General features: G+C 45.3%; 1 long non-coding RNA gene and 1 pseudogene across 2 annotated transcripts; both read right to left on the bottom strand.

Moving 5' to 3' along the window:
• Window positions 1-1200: 1200 nt before the first annotated feature.
• Window positions 1201-14828, bottom strand: LOC135965369 (uncharacterized). Of its 2 annotated transcripts, none has more exons than XR_010578244.1 (2): window positions 14537-14828; window positions 1201-3012 (listed from the first exon to the last, which is right to left on the bottom strand). It is a non-coding gene; the product is annotated as an uncharacterized lncRNA (long non-coding RNA). The 2 variants fall into 2 exon arrangements; XR_012419169.1 differs by having other exon boundaries at window positions 14760-14828.
• Window positions 5707-6598, bottom strand: LOC102140750 (isopentenyl-diphosphate Delta-isomerase 1-like; annotated as a pseudogene).
• Window positions 14829-15573: the final 745 nt, after the last annotated feature.

Genomic DNA, 15573 nt, shown 5'->3' with positions numbered 1-15573 from the left:
CTGACCATGCCCCTTCTAAAGGGACCTTCCTGGTCAGCACAAAGCCGACCCCCAAAAAGAGCTTGTCCTCCAATACTCAAGTGTCATCCCTGTACCCTGGACTGAACTGTAATGAGCACACAAATTCCCTGGAATCTTGGTAAAATGCACCTTCTGCTTCAGCAGATTTGGAGTGGATCAGATTCTACATTCCTTTCCTTTTCTTTTTCTTTCTTTCTTTCTTTTTTTTTTTTTTTGAGACAGAGTTTCACCCTTGTTTCCCAGGCTGGAGTGCAATGGCGTGACCTCAGATCACTGTAACCTCTGCCTCCCAGGTTCAAGCGATTCTCCTGCCTCAGCCTCCCGAGTAGCTGGGATTATAGGCATGCGCCACCACGCCTGGCTAATTTTGTATTTTTAGTAGAGATGGGGTCTCTCCATTTTGGTCGGCCTGGTCTGGAACTCCGGACCTCAAGTGACCCGCCTGCCTCGGCCTCCCAAAGTCCTGGGATTACAGGCATGAGCCACTGCACTGAGCCCCAGATTCTACATTTCTAACAAGTGTCACCGCCTCCTCCAAGATGCCCTGAACCCTGAACTGAGCTTCATCCCTCCATCCGCCCCCCCACCCTCCCATTCATCCTGGGGATTCCCAGATCTTATTTTAATGCAAACCCTTTTGTGAGAAAGTATTGCAAGAAAGCGTTGCTTTCTTAAACAATGCAAATTGTTTTGACTCCAACAGGTTTGGCCATAATCTGTGGAAGGAAATTGGCAGAAGGCCAGAGAGGAACTAGAGGAAGCTGGAAGCAGGCAGGTCAGGGCCAGAGGAACTCACACAGCTGGCCTCTCTGGATGGTGAGAGGTGGGTGGTGGGGAGGGAGAGGGGAGGTACTGACTAGGGGGAGGAGACCATCCATGCACCCCGTGTCCAAGGGAGAATTACATGCACAGGCTTATCAGAGGTGACACCAGCATGCAGCAGGGAAAGGTGTTTTGCAACCAGGAGCTCCATGCTCAAAAAATAACATTCAGCACCAAGGAGAGGGATTTTCAAGAACAAAGCAGAGGTTAAGGTGCAGGCAGGGTCCTGGCTAGGTGCAAGCCATGTCGATTGTGTTGTACTGGTATTTCTAAATCTGTAACTAAGATTCTAATTTTTTTAATTGGCTGTTTTGGCTCGGGGCTACTTAGCAATCAAGAACAAAATGGGGGCACTTATGACATCTCTTAAATATCGTTTATTCCTGACGGTGCCCAAGCCAAATCATGTCATCACCTCTGATGTCCTAGGGAAAACAAATAGAGGAAGCAGGAAGCAAAGGGCTGGTGGGTTTTCCTGAGCTTTGGGCCCACTTAGGACAGCCAAATGGTGGAAGCCTCCACCCAAAGTTAACGGGCTTTCTAGGCTCATTTGCACAAGAGCAGACTCCAAGAAGTTTCTTCTGGAATTTCAAATGTGATGTGATCTGCAAATCTGCTCCCTGTCAGCTAGAAAGATGCTGACCTGTGCAGACGGCTGTTTCCAAAAGTCGAGCTGTCAGACTCTCTCCGAAGGCAGGACCCAGGCCTCCCTCATCTGTCTGTGGAGCCCTCATAGGCAGCATCCTGCCTTAGAGATGGGTTTTACTCAGAATTACAGAACATTTTTCCTCTTTGCATTATCTCAGCTCCTAACTTATGTTTAACATTTGAGCTAATGTCCTTCTTTGCCTCAACTTGGGTGTTTTGTGGATTTGTTCGTGCCTCCACTCAACAAACACGCATTCAGTTCCTTCCATGAGTCTGTCTGCTCCGTGCGGGAGCCATAATGGTGGGCAACAGAGGCAACGTGCCTGCTGTTAGGTGTTTTGTTGTGGTGGCACACGCATGCACATATAACCAGAGGTGTGCTAGTGTATCAGCTCTATGCCAGAGTAGGGGTGAGGGAGCCATAATTTGTACCATTTGCCAGTTTCTATGATGTAAATGGTGACCCAGCCAATTTCAAATTACCCACATGATGTCACTGAATGTGGAGTTAATACAGATGCGTATGATCATCTCTCAGGAGCCTGTATGACCTGCTCCGGAACAATTAATTTAATTTAACTGTTTACTTTGTAGCCTTTACAGGTATTAATTTACTCCTACAAACAATATCATAGCTCTTCAAAGTCAGAGCTGAAGTCATCTCAGCTGGGAGGCCATTGATGGATTGGCGATGGTCCTCCAGGTCCCTCTCCCTTCCATGCAGACACCTAGGTGAAGGCCCAGCCCCAGGCAGACACAGGAAGAGGCGAGGCCAGAGCAGAAGAGAAATGGTACATGGAGCTACCGCTGGAGCTGAGGATTATTTAGCAGTAAATCTTTTTTGATTTTCTATTGCATGCCTGGCAGTCCACGGGAATCCACAGAAGCCACAATGAATGAGTCACTGCCACTGCCTTCAAGGTGCTCACAGTCTGATGCAGAAGGGATAATGACCATGCACTGTGGAAAAGTGCTGTGTTAAACATGGGAATTAGCAAGAAAGATTTGCTAGAGAAGGCAAGTCTGAAAGGATGAATGGGGGCATCCAGGTGGAGAAGATGGGAAAGATGCAGAATCACTGCAAAAAAGAAAACAAGACTATGGTGCATTCAAGAAGCTGCAAGCGGTCCAGTACAATGGGAATGTGGGCACAGATGGAGGAGAGTGACAGGATGAGGCTGGAGAATGAAAGGAGCAAGATCTGCAAAGATCCCTCCTGCTGCTTGCCCTGTGTCCTCTTGGGAAGCACTTCTCAAACTATAATGGGCACACAAATTCCCTGGGATCTTGGTAAAATGCAGCTTCTGCTTCAGCAGGTTTGGGGTGGACTAGATTCTACATTTCTAACAAGCTCCCTGATTATGTTGACGCTGCTGGTCCATGGACTATCCTTTGCATAGCAAGGGTGTAAGGAAGAGGAGAGTGCTGAAGGGTGTTAGGAAGGTGGAGTCCACGATCAGGCTTGCATCTCTAAAGATGACTCTAGTTGCTGGGGGCAAGATGGGCTGCAGGCAGCCACAGCTGCAGGAGCAATGGCGGAGAAAAAGAAGGTTAAGAGTTAAAGTCTAGGTTAGGTGCGGTGGCTCATGCCTCTTATCTAAACACTTTGGGAGGCTAAGACAGAAGGACTGCTTGACCCAGGAGTTTGAGACCAGCCTGGGCAACATGGCAAGACCCCATCTCTACAAGAAATAAAAACTCAGCCAGGCGTGGTGATATGCACCTGTAGTCCCAGCTACTTGGGAAGCTAAAATGGGAGGATTGCTTGAGCCCAGGAGGTCAAGGCTGCAGTGAGCCATGATCCTGCTGTTGCACTCCAGCCTGGGCAACAGAGCAAGACTCTGTCTCAAAAAAAAAAGAATGAGTTAAATCTGGCACGTTGATGAGCTTGAGAGGTACCATTTGGATGCTGTTTTGTGTCAGGCTTCTTGTCCTCACCACCTGTCTCGCCTGTTTCTCCTCCCAAGGTGGATCTGGAGCCCCCAGGATCCCTCCTACTCCAGGACATCTTCTCAGGCCTCTGTGTGCCAGCCTGCACGGCATCACTTGGTTTTAGAGAATTGGGCAAAGTCATGCTTAATGTCACTCAGTCCTGTTTCAGGGTGAAGTCATTTATTTTAGGGGCAGATCTATTTCAGTAGCTTTATTTTTTTAATGTAGTAATTTTTATTGTTTTTCCTTTTCAATAAAATAAATACTTGCTACATAGTTTCTACTGAAATTATAAATTAACTGTTCAGGGTTAACAAGGCTTGAATTATCCTATTGAATCTATAAAACATTCAGCTTTATAAGAAACAGATTTTTACTTTTTTTTCTCATTACACATTATTATATAACCTTTAAGGATAATAAAACTGTGTTAAGATTTAAAGTTTAAGAAATCTATCTATACCAAGTTTTTAAAAGTGCATTAATCAAGGCTAAATTTTAAATATTGATATATACATATTTCATAATCTGAATCTGTTTAACATTAACACTAGCCTTTCTCTCTGTTATTTTTTTTCCCTACAAGATGACTTGACTTTGCAGAATAGTGGTTCCCAACTAGTGCTGACTTTGTCTCCCTGGGAACATTTGGCAATATCTGATGAAATTTTTGTTGTCATCGGTAGGGGAGCTAATGGCATTCAGTGAGTAGAACCCAAGATGCTGCTAAACATCCTACAATGCACAGGATGGAACCCCATAACTAAGAAATATCCAGCCCAAATGTCAACTGTGCCAAGGTTAAGAAACCCTGCTGCAAAGTGCAACTCAATTCCCATTTTATGAATATCCTCTCTGTTCAATGTAATTCTGAAAACACAGACCTGACTAACTTGCATATACTACTCAGAATATTTAACCTGTCCAATGTCATTACCAAAAGCAATGGTTGACTTTAAGTATCAAGTGATACTTCCAGAATGATTAAACCACAAAGTCAGCTTAGAAAGATAGAAATCGGGACGCATTATTTATATACCATTTAATTGTTCTTGAATCTGCGCTACCAGTCTAATCTATTAATATGGAAAGTTAATTAGAACTGTTTTGAGTTAGCTAAGCACATAGTTTCCTTTGAACACTTTTCTGAACTATGATAAAAATTAAATTATATATAAAGCACCTGGAAAATAGAAAAGCACTCTACAAATGTTCTCAAAATGTTTGTTGCAACATGTGAAAAGTGAAGAGCTTCCCTTACTTGTCCAAACTTGTCATGAACATGTGTTTGGACAGTTAAATTAATTTTTATTTGTTCTCTCTTTTTTACAATGATTTTTCTTACATGTCTTTTACAAAGATCAGCGCATATATATAGTATGTGTGATACAAAAGAAAGCAAATGTGTTTTCACACGAATGAAGTATCAAGGTGGCATATGAGTGTTCTAATTGGGAGCCAATATTTTTTTCAAATTATCCTAAGTTTAGGGGTTTTTTTTGTTTGTCTGTTTGTTCGTTTGTTTGTTTGTTTTGAGATGGAGTCTCACTCTGTCACCCAGGCGGGAGTGCAGTGGCACGACCTTGGTTCACTGCAACCTCCGCCTCTCAGGTTCAAGCAATTCTCCTGCCTTAGCCTCCCACGTAGCTGGGATTACAGGCACCCGCCACCATGCCTGGCTAATTTTTGTATTTTTAGAGAGATGGGATTTCACCATGTTGGCCAGGCTGGTCTCAAACTTCAGACCTCAGGTGATCCACTGCCCTCGGCCTCCCAAAGTGCTGGGATGACAGTCGTGAGCCGCATGCCCGGCCTTTTTTTTTTTTTTTTTTTAAACAGGATTTCATTCTAATCATCCAGGCTGGAGTGCAGTGGCATGATTATGGTAGCCTCGACCTCCCAGGACCAAGCGATCCTCCCGCCTCAGCCTCCCGAGTAACTGGGACCACAGACATGCATCACCATGCCCGGCTAATTTTTTGTATTTTTAGCAAAGACAGGGTTTCCTCACGTTACCCAAGTTGGTCTCGAACTCCTGGGCTCAAGCGATCTGCCTGCCTCGGCCTTCCGAATTACTGGGATTACAAGGCGTGAGCCACTGTGCCCAGCTTATTCTAAGTTTAAGTAGAGAAAGTTTTCAGTACTTTATTAATCATTTATCTCCACATCCACATCCTATTTATTTTTTCATGGTCAATAAACTGATTCAAATGATTTAAGTTATCCCACCATTTAAAGAGGAAAGTCTCTATAATAACTTGAAACCATGAAGTTATTTTAATTTCACCAATGACTACTTTTTTCAGAAGTTCTAGCTCTTCCTTTGATACACTGAAAATAGTTTTTGTCTCACTGGGATCTGAATTCAAAGTTCTGTTCTTCCTCACAAACAAAATATAATCAGTTTTATGTTCTCCCCAGATGTCATCAGATTGAATTTTGTTGCCAGTTAATGTGAGATAATAGGTTTCTTCTGGAGGAGCCTCTTCCATGGGAATTCCTAATTCAGCTTTTAGATGCCTCTGTGCTACTCAACTTGTGCCAATGACATCATTTCTCTCAAGCTTGTCTGGATTACTTAATGGATGACTACAAACAAGTATTGGTGAAACTTGCTGGAAGGGTAATTTTAGCATCTGATCTCTGCTGTCACAGGAGCTCATTTTGGTGTTGAGTAAGAAGACACTAAGAGCTTGATGCAATAATCCATTCCCAATGTTTTCATTCAGGTGACAGTTCTTCTTGGTCTCAGCTCTAATATTACTGTCATTTTCGTCCATAAGAATACACTTATCTGTGGTGCACGGCGGTTCACACCTGTCATCCCAACATTTTGAGAGGCCAAAGTGGGAGGATCGTTTGAGCCCAGGAGTTTATGACCAGCCTGGGCAGCATAGCAAGATCCTGACTCTGCAAAAATTTTAAAAATTCATTGGGTGTGGTGGTGCATCCCTGTAATCTCAGCTAATCAGGAAGCTGAGGCAGAAGGATCACTTGAACCCAGGAGGTCAGGCTGCAGTGAGCCATGATCACACCACTGCACTCCAACCTGGGTCACAGGGCAAGACACTGACTCTAAAAAATAAATAAATAATGAATTTTTTTAAAGAACACACTTGTCTACGAGGAGTTGCACTTGTTGCTCTTGGAGATGTCCAATACCTGTCTGAGGCATCGTCACAGTATGTCTGATCTGCCCCCAGAACACAGGCCTGGCACTAGGGTGGCATCAGTGCTGGGCTCAGGTATGCCTTGGGAGCTTTATAAATGGCTGTCCCTGGAGTATATGTTCAAGACCTAAAGAGAGGCCGTTTGTGTTTTCTAATCAAGCTTTACTGAATTTTATAGGGGAATGATGTATAATGAGATTTGCAAAAATCCTAGGATGTCCTCCTCTGGAATGTCCACAATCTGCTATAATGGGGAAACATCAGAGGCTCAAAGGGAACTTGGGGAGTTGCTATGGGAGCTCAAAGGCAGACACGTAGCTGCTCCTGGGACATTAGAAATGAGACTTGGGCAGAGTCCAGGAAAAAGTGAGAGAATGGAGCAGAGAAAGGTGCCCCGATAAACCTGTACCAGCCTGTGTGGCATGGGCAGAACTTGCCATCTCTTTCTAGCTCTGTAAGCCCAAGGCTTTCTATTAGCTTTTAGGGCTTGATATTTGCATCATTTTATGAGTCTATTAGGCTCAAAAAAGTCTTTGTTAAGCATTTACAAAACATTTATTTGAAAACTGTTCTGCATGAAAACATGTTGAATTCAGTGAAAGAAAACAGTACGTTATCAAGTTTGTTGGCACAAACCGTACTTTTAGGTTTTAGGGCTGGATATTTGTATCATTCTATGAGTACCCACTGGGCCCAAAATTGTCTTTTCTGAGCTTCCACAAAACGTGTGTTTGAAAACATGTTTTCTATGTGAAAACATGTTGAATTCAGTGAAAGAAAACAGCATCATCAAGGTTTTTGGCAGAAACCAGGATTTTATCTTTTAGGGCTGGATATTTGTATTTTCTTTTTTTATTATTATTATTTAGATGGAGTCTTGCTCTGTCACCCAGGCTGGAGTGCAATGGGACGATCTGGGTTCACTGCAACCTCTGCCTCCTGAGTTCAAGCGATTCTCCTGCCTCAGCCTCCGGAGGAGCTGGGATTACAGGCCCGCACCACCATGTATGGCAAATTTTTGTATTTTTAGTAGAGATGGGGTTTCACCATGTTGGCCAGGCTGGTCTTGAATGCCTGACCTCAAGTAATCCACCTGCCTCAGCCTCCTAAAGTGCTGGGATTACACAGGCCTGAGCCCCCATGCCAGAACAATATTTGTATTTTCTATGAGAGTTCACTAAGCTCAGAATTGTGTTGTCTGAGATCCCACAAGAGGTCCTTTGAAAAGAGTTACACAGCTGTAGCATAGACTGTGAGCAGGGGAGTGGTGAGAAATGAAACAGGGCAATCACCAGAGAACAGAACACAGCGAACCCTACGTGCAGGACCAAAACGAGGGCAGCTAAGTTGCAGGATGCTGGGCTCTACCCAACTGGTCAGCCTGTTGGGAACAAACATTGGCTGAGCCTGTCTCTGTGCTGGGCTTGGCGGCCAGGCCTGGGGATGCAGGGTTGGAGGCCACTGTCAAGGAGCCTCGAACAGGCCAGCAGCTGAGCAGACTTGAACAATGCATGCAGGTCTTTAATTAGTTCATCTGTGATTAGGGCCATTAACAAGGGGATCTGGATATAAAATATGGGGTTTTCTCCTAGTCTGGAGGGCAAGGGAATACCTTCCTGTGGAAATGATGTTTGGGTTGAGACCTGAAGATTAAGTGAGAATGAGGCATGTTAAAAACCCATTCCCAGTTCTCCTCACTGCTGGTGGGAATGCAAAATGGTACAATGGCTTTGAAAAACCATTTGGCAGTTTCTAATAGTTAAACATATGGGCCAGCGATCCCACTCCTAGCTATATACCTAGGAGAAATCAAAACATGTGTCTACACAAAGACTTGTATCCAAATGTTCATAGCAGCTTTCTTCATAAAAGCCCCATCCTGGAAAAAAGAATGCAAATTCCCAGCCGGGCACCGTGGGCTCATGCCTGTAATCCCAGCACTTTGAGAGGCTGAGATGGGTGGATCACCTGAGGTCAGGAGTTCAAGACCAGCCTGACCAACATGGCAGAACTCCGTTTCTACTAAAACTACAAAAATTAGCTGGACGTGGTGGCGCGTACCTGTAGTCCCAGCTACTTGGGAGGCTGAGACAGGAGAATCTCTTGAACCCAGTAGGTGGAGGTTGCAGTGAGCTGAGATTACACCACTGCACTCTAGCCTGGAAGACACAGCAAGACTCCGTATCAAAAAAAAAAAGAATGGAAATTCCCATCAACAGGTGAGAGAATAATAATAGTGAGGTATATTCACACAATGGAATACTACTTAGCAATCAAAATGAATGAATTACTGAAACAGAACAACATGAATATATCTCACAGGGAAGCCAGATACGAAAAAGCACACACTGCATGATCCCATTCACCCAAAGTTGGAGAAGAGACAAAAACCAACCTACAACAACAGAGGATGGAAAGGTGATTCTCTTTGGAGTGGGAGGGGCTGTTAACTGGAAAGAACTTTGTCGGGGATGGAAGCTTCTATCTTTGAATTCAGGTAGCGGTTACATGGGTGCACACACACACAAATACCTTTTTCACCTTTTATACTCAAAATTTATACATTTTACAGTATGCAAATTCGACCTTCCTTTTTTTAAAGCTCCTAAAATCCCAACACTCACCACCCTCAAAGCAAGTGAACTAACCGGCTGCAAGTCCCCACACTCTTCTTCAGCTCTTCCCTCCCACTTGCCCCCGCCAAGGCCACTCACAGTGTCCAGCTGCACACAAACAGTATGGCTCTGACCACTGGCCCCTGGGGTGGGGAGCTCTTTGCTGGCTACACATCTGACATGGGGAGCTTTCAGCCTTGCCCAGCCACTGGCCAGAGCAGAGGGGTCCTCCCCAGTCCTGGGTGTCTCATGGACACTGACCAGGCCGGAAGGACAGAAGGTGGGTGGGTTCCTGTCCTTGGGCTCCAGGGAAGGCCCAAGTTCTTTGTTCTATCTGACTGGGCTCCAAGTGCCATAACAGAGCCTCTGGCTTTGTTGTGAAGATGTTAGAACCCATTTGATGGAGTGGTGGGGAGGAGGACCTCCTTGTACTCCTAGGGACCAGGGTGAGTCCCATGGCCAGCTGACCAAGTCCCCTGGGAGACTGACACCTGTCAGGACGGCTCAAGAGACCAGAGACAGCTCTCAGCCAACCCTGTGGTGTGGGTAGCATCCAGACAAGGGCCAGCAGACCAGAGTCTGAGAGTCCGGACCACAGAGGCAAAGGCCCAGGGAGAAAGGCTGGGAGCAGAACCTGCAGGCAGTTTGGGGTCGAGACAGACCCACAACAGGAGGATGAGGTGCAGGCACCCAGAGGCAGCAGGCTGGAGCAATTGCTAGGCCTCACCCTGCCGTGAGCACTTTCAGACCAACAGCACCTAACCTGAGGCTTGGCATACAGATGGCATTCAATGTGTGCTTTTATTTTTTTAAACAAGGACATTTTCTCAAGGTCCAGGGTTTGTCTTTGCTGCCTCAAAGGTACAGCTACAGAATTTTCTAAGCTTCAGCTCTCACCTTGCCACAGCCCCATGCTCAAGGCCTGGGGCAGGGCAGTGAGCTGTCACCAGGGACTGTGGCCCCAGTGGCTTTGGTGTCCCTGCTTTCTCTAACACTCCCCTTGTCAGCTGGAGCTGTGCCTTTACCCTTTTCCACGTTCCCTCTGAGTGATCCTGGCATTGGCTTGGATTTTCGAGACATTTTCTGCTGTCTGCTTTTTCAAGGCTCCCTCTGAAGTTGATCTTACCTTTAAAAAAAAAAAAAAAAAAAAAAAAAAAAAGCACGGAAGAGTGAAGATCTCAGAACCAGATAGCCCAGGTTCAAACTCCAGCCCTTCCACATCCGCTGTGTGACCTTGGGGGAACTATTTAACCTCTCAGATTCTCAGTGTTTTCATATGTGAAAGGGGAATAATTGCTCCTGCTTCATGGGCATCATGAATATTCAACCAAATAACCCATGCAAATTGTTTGGCAAGTGTCTGGATCCCAGGAAGCTCTGTTGTGTGATGCACACTCCAGAGTTTGTGACTCCTGGAGGTAAGGGGGCTAGCTTTCCATACTCTGCACACTAGCTGTGCATTAGGAGAAGCAGGACCTCTTGCCCAGGGGTCATCCTCTGGAAAGGGCTGCAGAGATATGTGAGACGCTGGCCATAGCCAGTAAAAGAGATTCCCAGGGATCTGGCTGGGAGGGTCTGCTACAGGGGTTTAGCCACAGCTCATTCTTTTTATTACTTTATTGATTTTCCCTGCATTCCCATGTTGAAAGGAAGGGCAAGTACTCCACAATCCAATCTCGTATCTACACTCCCTTGGGCTGGCCCTGGACCTACATCCACACGTCGAGGACCTTCCAGGCTGTCATTTCCCCACAATCTCACTGTTCTCCAGGGCAGTGCCGCCAAGGCATCTGACTGCTTCCTAGCCCATCAAGATAGGAGAAAGAAGAGGGGCTTATGTGCAGCAAGTTGGCAGCCTGTCTGGAAGCAGGAGGCTCCTCTTAGCCTTCGTACTGCTGTGCTTGAGAGGAAATCTGTTTCTCAATAAAACAAACTTTCTCTAGCTGAATGGCCAGCTGAGGTCCACTGCATACATTGTGCTGGGCTTTCTTCTTAAACTCAGAAAGGTCTTGGGATGAAGTGGAGCATGTCAGGGGCAGTGGGCCGGAGTGGTAAAGTATGTAGAACTTGGAGAGACAGAAGACCCAAGCTCCAGCACGGCCCCTTGCATGGGAGTCTTTGGGAAAATCCTTTAATGTCTTTGAACTTCAGTTTCTTCATCCATGCACTGGGTGTAATACCACCTACCTCATGAAGCCTTTGTAAAAATGAACTAAGAGGATGAATTTGGAACTACCAGATACAAAATAAATGTCAATTGCCTCAGAACTATTGGATATATCATTGTGACAATATGTTTTTTAAAAGTGGGATTGTGCCAGGCTTGGTGGTGGTTTATCCCTGTAATTCCAGCACTTTGGGAGGCTGAGGAAAGAGGATCATTTGAGGCCAGGCATTAGAGACCAGCCTGGGCAACATAGTGAGACCTCATGTCTACAAAAAATAAAAATACATTAGCTGGGTGTGGTGGTGTATGCCTGTAGTCCCAGCTAATCAGAAGGCTGAGGCAGGACGATTGCTTGAGCCCAGGAATTTGAGGTTGCAGTGAGCTATGATTGCACCACTGCACTCCACACTGGGTTACAGAGCAGAAGAATATAAGTGAAATCTAAAACTGAGATTGTAGGCCTGGTGTGGTAGCTCACACCTGTAATCCCAGCACTTTGGGAGGCCAAGGCAGGTGGATCACTTGAGGTCAGGAGTTCGAGACAAGCTTGGTCAACATGGCAAAACTCCATAAAAATACAAAAATACAAAAAATTATCCGGGTGTGGTGGCACACACCTGTAATTTCAGCTACTCTGTAGGCTGAGGCAGGAGAATCACTAGAATCCAGGAGATGGAGGTTGCAGTAAGCCAGGATCACACCACTGCACTCCAGCCTGGGCAACAGAGAGAGACTCAGTCTCAATTAAATAAATTAAATAAATAAATAAATAATGAAAATAAAATCAAGATTGTAAATAAACTGGATCAAATCCAAGGAAAATAGAGTTTTCCTTCATCTTCGCTTATACTTAGATAGCAGGCCGTCTCTATGTGAGTTACTCATTGCCTGAGGCTGGGTTCCCCAAGAAGTAGATGCCAAGTCAAGGATTCATGTACAAGTGGTTTATTCGAGAGGTAATCCCTGGAAAAGCTGCAAGTGGGGAATAGAAAAAGGGAAAGGAAGGTAGCCCAAAAAGGCTGTGTTAGCATGTTTATTGCATGGGCAACTGGAGCTTCACTCTGGTTGGGGGGCCCCTGGATGCCAGAGTAGAACATGTTCCTCAGGGTTATCCTGCCTGCAGGGTGAGGGAGCTGGGGAATTTATACACCAAGATCTGTCCATCACTGGTTAAGGACAGCTCCCAAAGACTGTACTTTCCTAATAGTTCCAACCTGCTGAGTGCATAGGCTGAGTGGGCTTCTGAACATGCTGGTCCCATCTCCTAATGATGAGAGGTGGAGGCACAGGAGAAGGCAAACAAATGGCAAAGACACTTAAATACGTGAGAAAATGAGTCCAACCTGAACTTTGACTTTTCTGGGTGGCCCACTCATGCCACTAACTTCAATATCTTCATTTCGTCTGCTTTTACAAAGACAGACAATTCCAAACAGCCAAGCCTAACAAGTAGCTCATCTTAGCCTCTGGATTCAGAGCACTGGTGGCCTCTCCACCTCCAACTGACACCAGAAAACATATAAACACCTCTAAGCATGCTTTGGGTATTTGTTTTTCTAATTGCAAATATTATGCCATAACTTAATTTGAAGACCTTGTAAAGAATATGCCAGAAACATCTAATATTAGCCTAATATTAGCCCTAAAAACTAGGGCAATCTTTTTTTAACAGAAGAGTGTGCATATAAACATCAAAAGATGTGATGAGAGTAGTTTCAACTTCTAATTATAGAAATTATAGAGATATTTCATGAAAGAGGTACTTTATCAGCTCATCTTGAGTGAATGTTAAAGAAGAAGATACGGCTATTAACTCCAGAGTCCACTGTCTCAGAGATGCAGCCCAAAGTTATAAGACTGAGTGCCTCGAGGTAGGGAATAGGAAGCAACAGGGTCTCCAGGCTCACTGAGGTGTACTGACCTGCCATGCAATTCCTACATCAGCAAAGATCCTCTGTCCATGGTTACAGGACCCCTGGATTTGCTATGCCTATCTTGATGGCTTCCTACATGAGACCATCCATTCACACTTGGCCCTTATCCAGGCCTGAAATTCTCCCCAGTCGCACTCCACCCACTTACGTCTATCACCTAGCTCAAAGCCAGTAAAGCTCATCTCTGAACCAACAAAAATTTCCTTTATCCCATCAAAACGTCCTTAACATCTATCTTGAGGTCATGCAGCACGATCTTACTTTGCTGACATTGTTTCCTTCTTCTGTGGATTCCCAAGCAGAGTACAGATTCTTTGGGGGATAAGAGCTGGAATTTCAGCTTCTTTTTTTTTTTCTTTGAGATGGAGTCTCGCTCTGTTGCCAGGCTGGAGTGCGGTGGCGCTACCTCTGCTCACTGCAACCTCCGACTCCCTGGTTCACGCCATTCTCCTGCCTCAGCTTCCCAAGTAGCTGGGATTACAGGCACACACCATCACTCCCAGCTAATTTTTGTATTTTTAGTAGAGACAGGGTTTCACCATGTTAGCCAGGATGGTCTCGATCTCCTGACCTCATGATCCACCTGCCTCGCCCTCCCAAAGTGCTGGGATTACAGGCGTGAGTCACCGCGCCCGGCCTCAGCTTCTTTTATATCCCACACAGCACCCAGCACAGAGCAGAAAGCTAAGCGCATCGACCCACTGACTGACTGACTGAATAAATGAATACATGCTGTCTCACTTGTAGAAGCCCAGATTCCTCCTTCTTACGACTCCCACACCCACTTAGGAGATTCCATTATGTCTTAAAAGAAGTTACATCTCCATTAGTGTCAAAGCAACATCACATAAGTGGTTTAACGTGATCAGGCATGAATTTCTTTGTTTTCCCACTCACCTGAAAGCCCAAGTACTCCAGAGCTTGCCTGCACCATAAAAAGGCAAAGTACAAAATTGTTGAAAAGAGATATGGCGGGTTTATGAGAATATCCTTCAGATGTAGCAGAAACAATCCAGGTGGTAAACACTTCTGATTCTTCAAAGAAAACGGAAGAAAGGGATCCCTACCGTCTATTTTGAATCTACCATTTTTTGTTTCTGAGTGTCTTTTAAATCTGTTCAAAATCCTTTAAGGACATTTCACCATGCATGGGAGAAGTTCATGACTCCTCAACAAATTGCAAGAGATCTTTTATAGGCTGGACTCTGCCTCATTCTCCAAACTCACCTGCCATAATCCTGATGTGCTCCACATTGCCAGACTCTTTCAAGCCCTTCCCCGCCCTGTGGAGAATCCCTACTCACACCTCAGGACTAGCTCAGACATGGTCTCCAGGAGACCTTTTCTAAGATCCTATGTGAGGGAACTAACCCCCTTAGCACCTTGGGACATAATTATTTACTTTCATGTACATGTCCCATAGTGAACCATGAGCACCTCCAGACCTTACCCTGTGTTTGGTCGCCTTGCTCTGCTCTTTACAGCTGGCACCCAATCTTGCCAGGCTGTCTCCAGGGACTCGAGCCCTTGGAATGGGGTCCTGGATGCTTTTCCACCTGCCTGACTTCTAAATTCCACTAAGATCCTGTCCCATTCTCTTGGAAACACCAGAACTTACTCTGACATGCCCTGTGGAAGTTATTTCTCCACCACTGTTCAAACCCACTCCCAGACCTAGCCTTCCCTGAGGAGAGCGTCTCAGCCAAATCCAGCTGCCTCTTGCTCAAGTTTCCTTGCGGGGGCCACTGGCCTCATCCTGTTAAGTCTTCTTAGAGCCACAGGAAGAATCAATATTCCAGTGTCAGCCAGCAGGGGGCAGTGTGGAAATACACACACTAGGCCCTTTTTTCAAAGGGTCAGCTTCCCTGAGGGTGTCTATCTGTGCCTCCACGGAGCATGGCTTGGGCTATTCCTCCAGTCCATGGCCAGGTGGATCCTTCTTTTATGCTTCATTTCTATTAAATGAGAACATTCTCAATTCACTAACTGGATTGTTGGAAAGGCAGCAAGCTCTGCTAGATAGTTCTAAATATTTGCATCAAATGTGGACCAGAAATTATGAATCTGTCTTTCAACGCGCTCAGATCTGAGTCAGCAAGCCTGCCACATGCAAAAGTAGGAACATTAAATACTTGAAGCTGGGAGAGAATAAGTGGGTTTCTAATCCTCTCTGGTGCATTCAGTTCTAGAAAGTGGTTCTTTGTATTCTACTGGAACATTTCTATGTATGATTTTTTTTGTTGTTTGTTTGTTTTTTGAGACAG

The sequence above is a fragment of the Macaca fascicularis genome, chromosome 10 (assembly GCF_037993035.2).
Source record: "Macaca fascicularis isolate 582-1 chromosome 10, T2T-MFA8v1.1".
Classification (NCBI taxonomy): domain Eukaryota; kingdom Metazoa; phylum Chordata; class Mammalia; order Primates; family Cercopithecidae; genus Macaca; species Macaca fascicularis.
The sequence above is the reverse complement of the archived record's forward strand: the minus strand, read 5'-3'. Positions and strand labels throughout refer to the sequence as shown.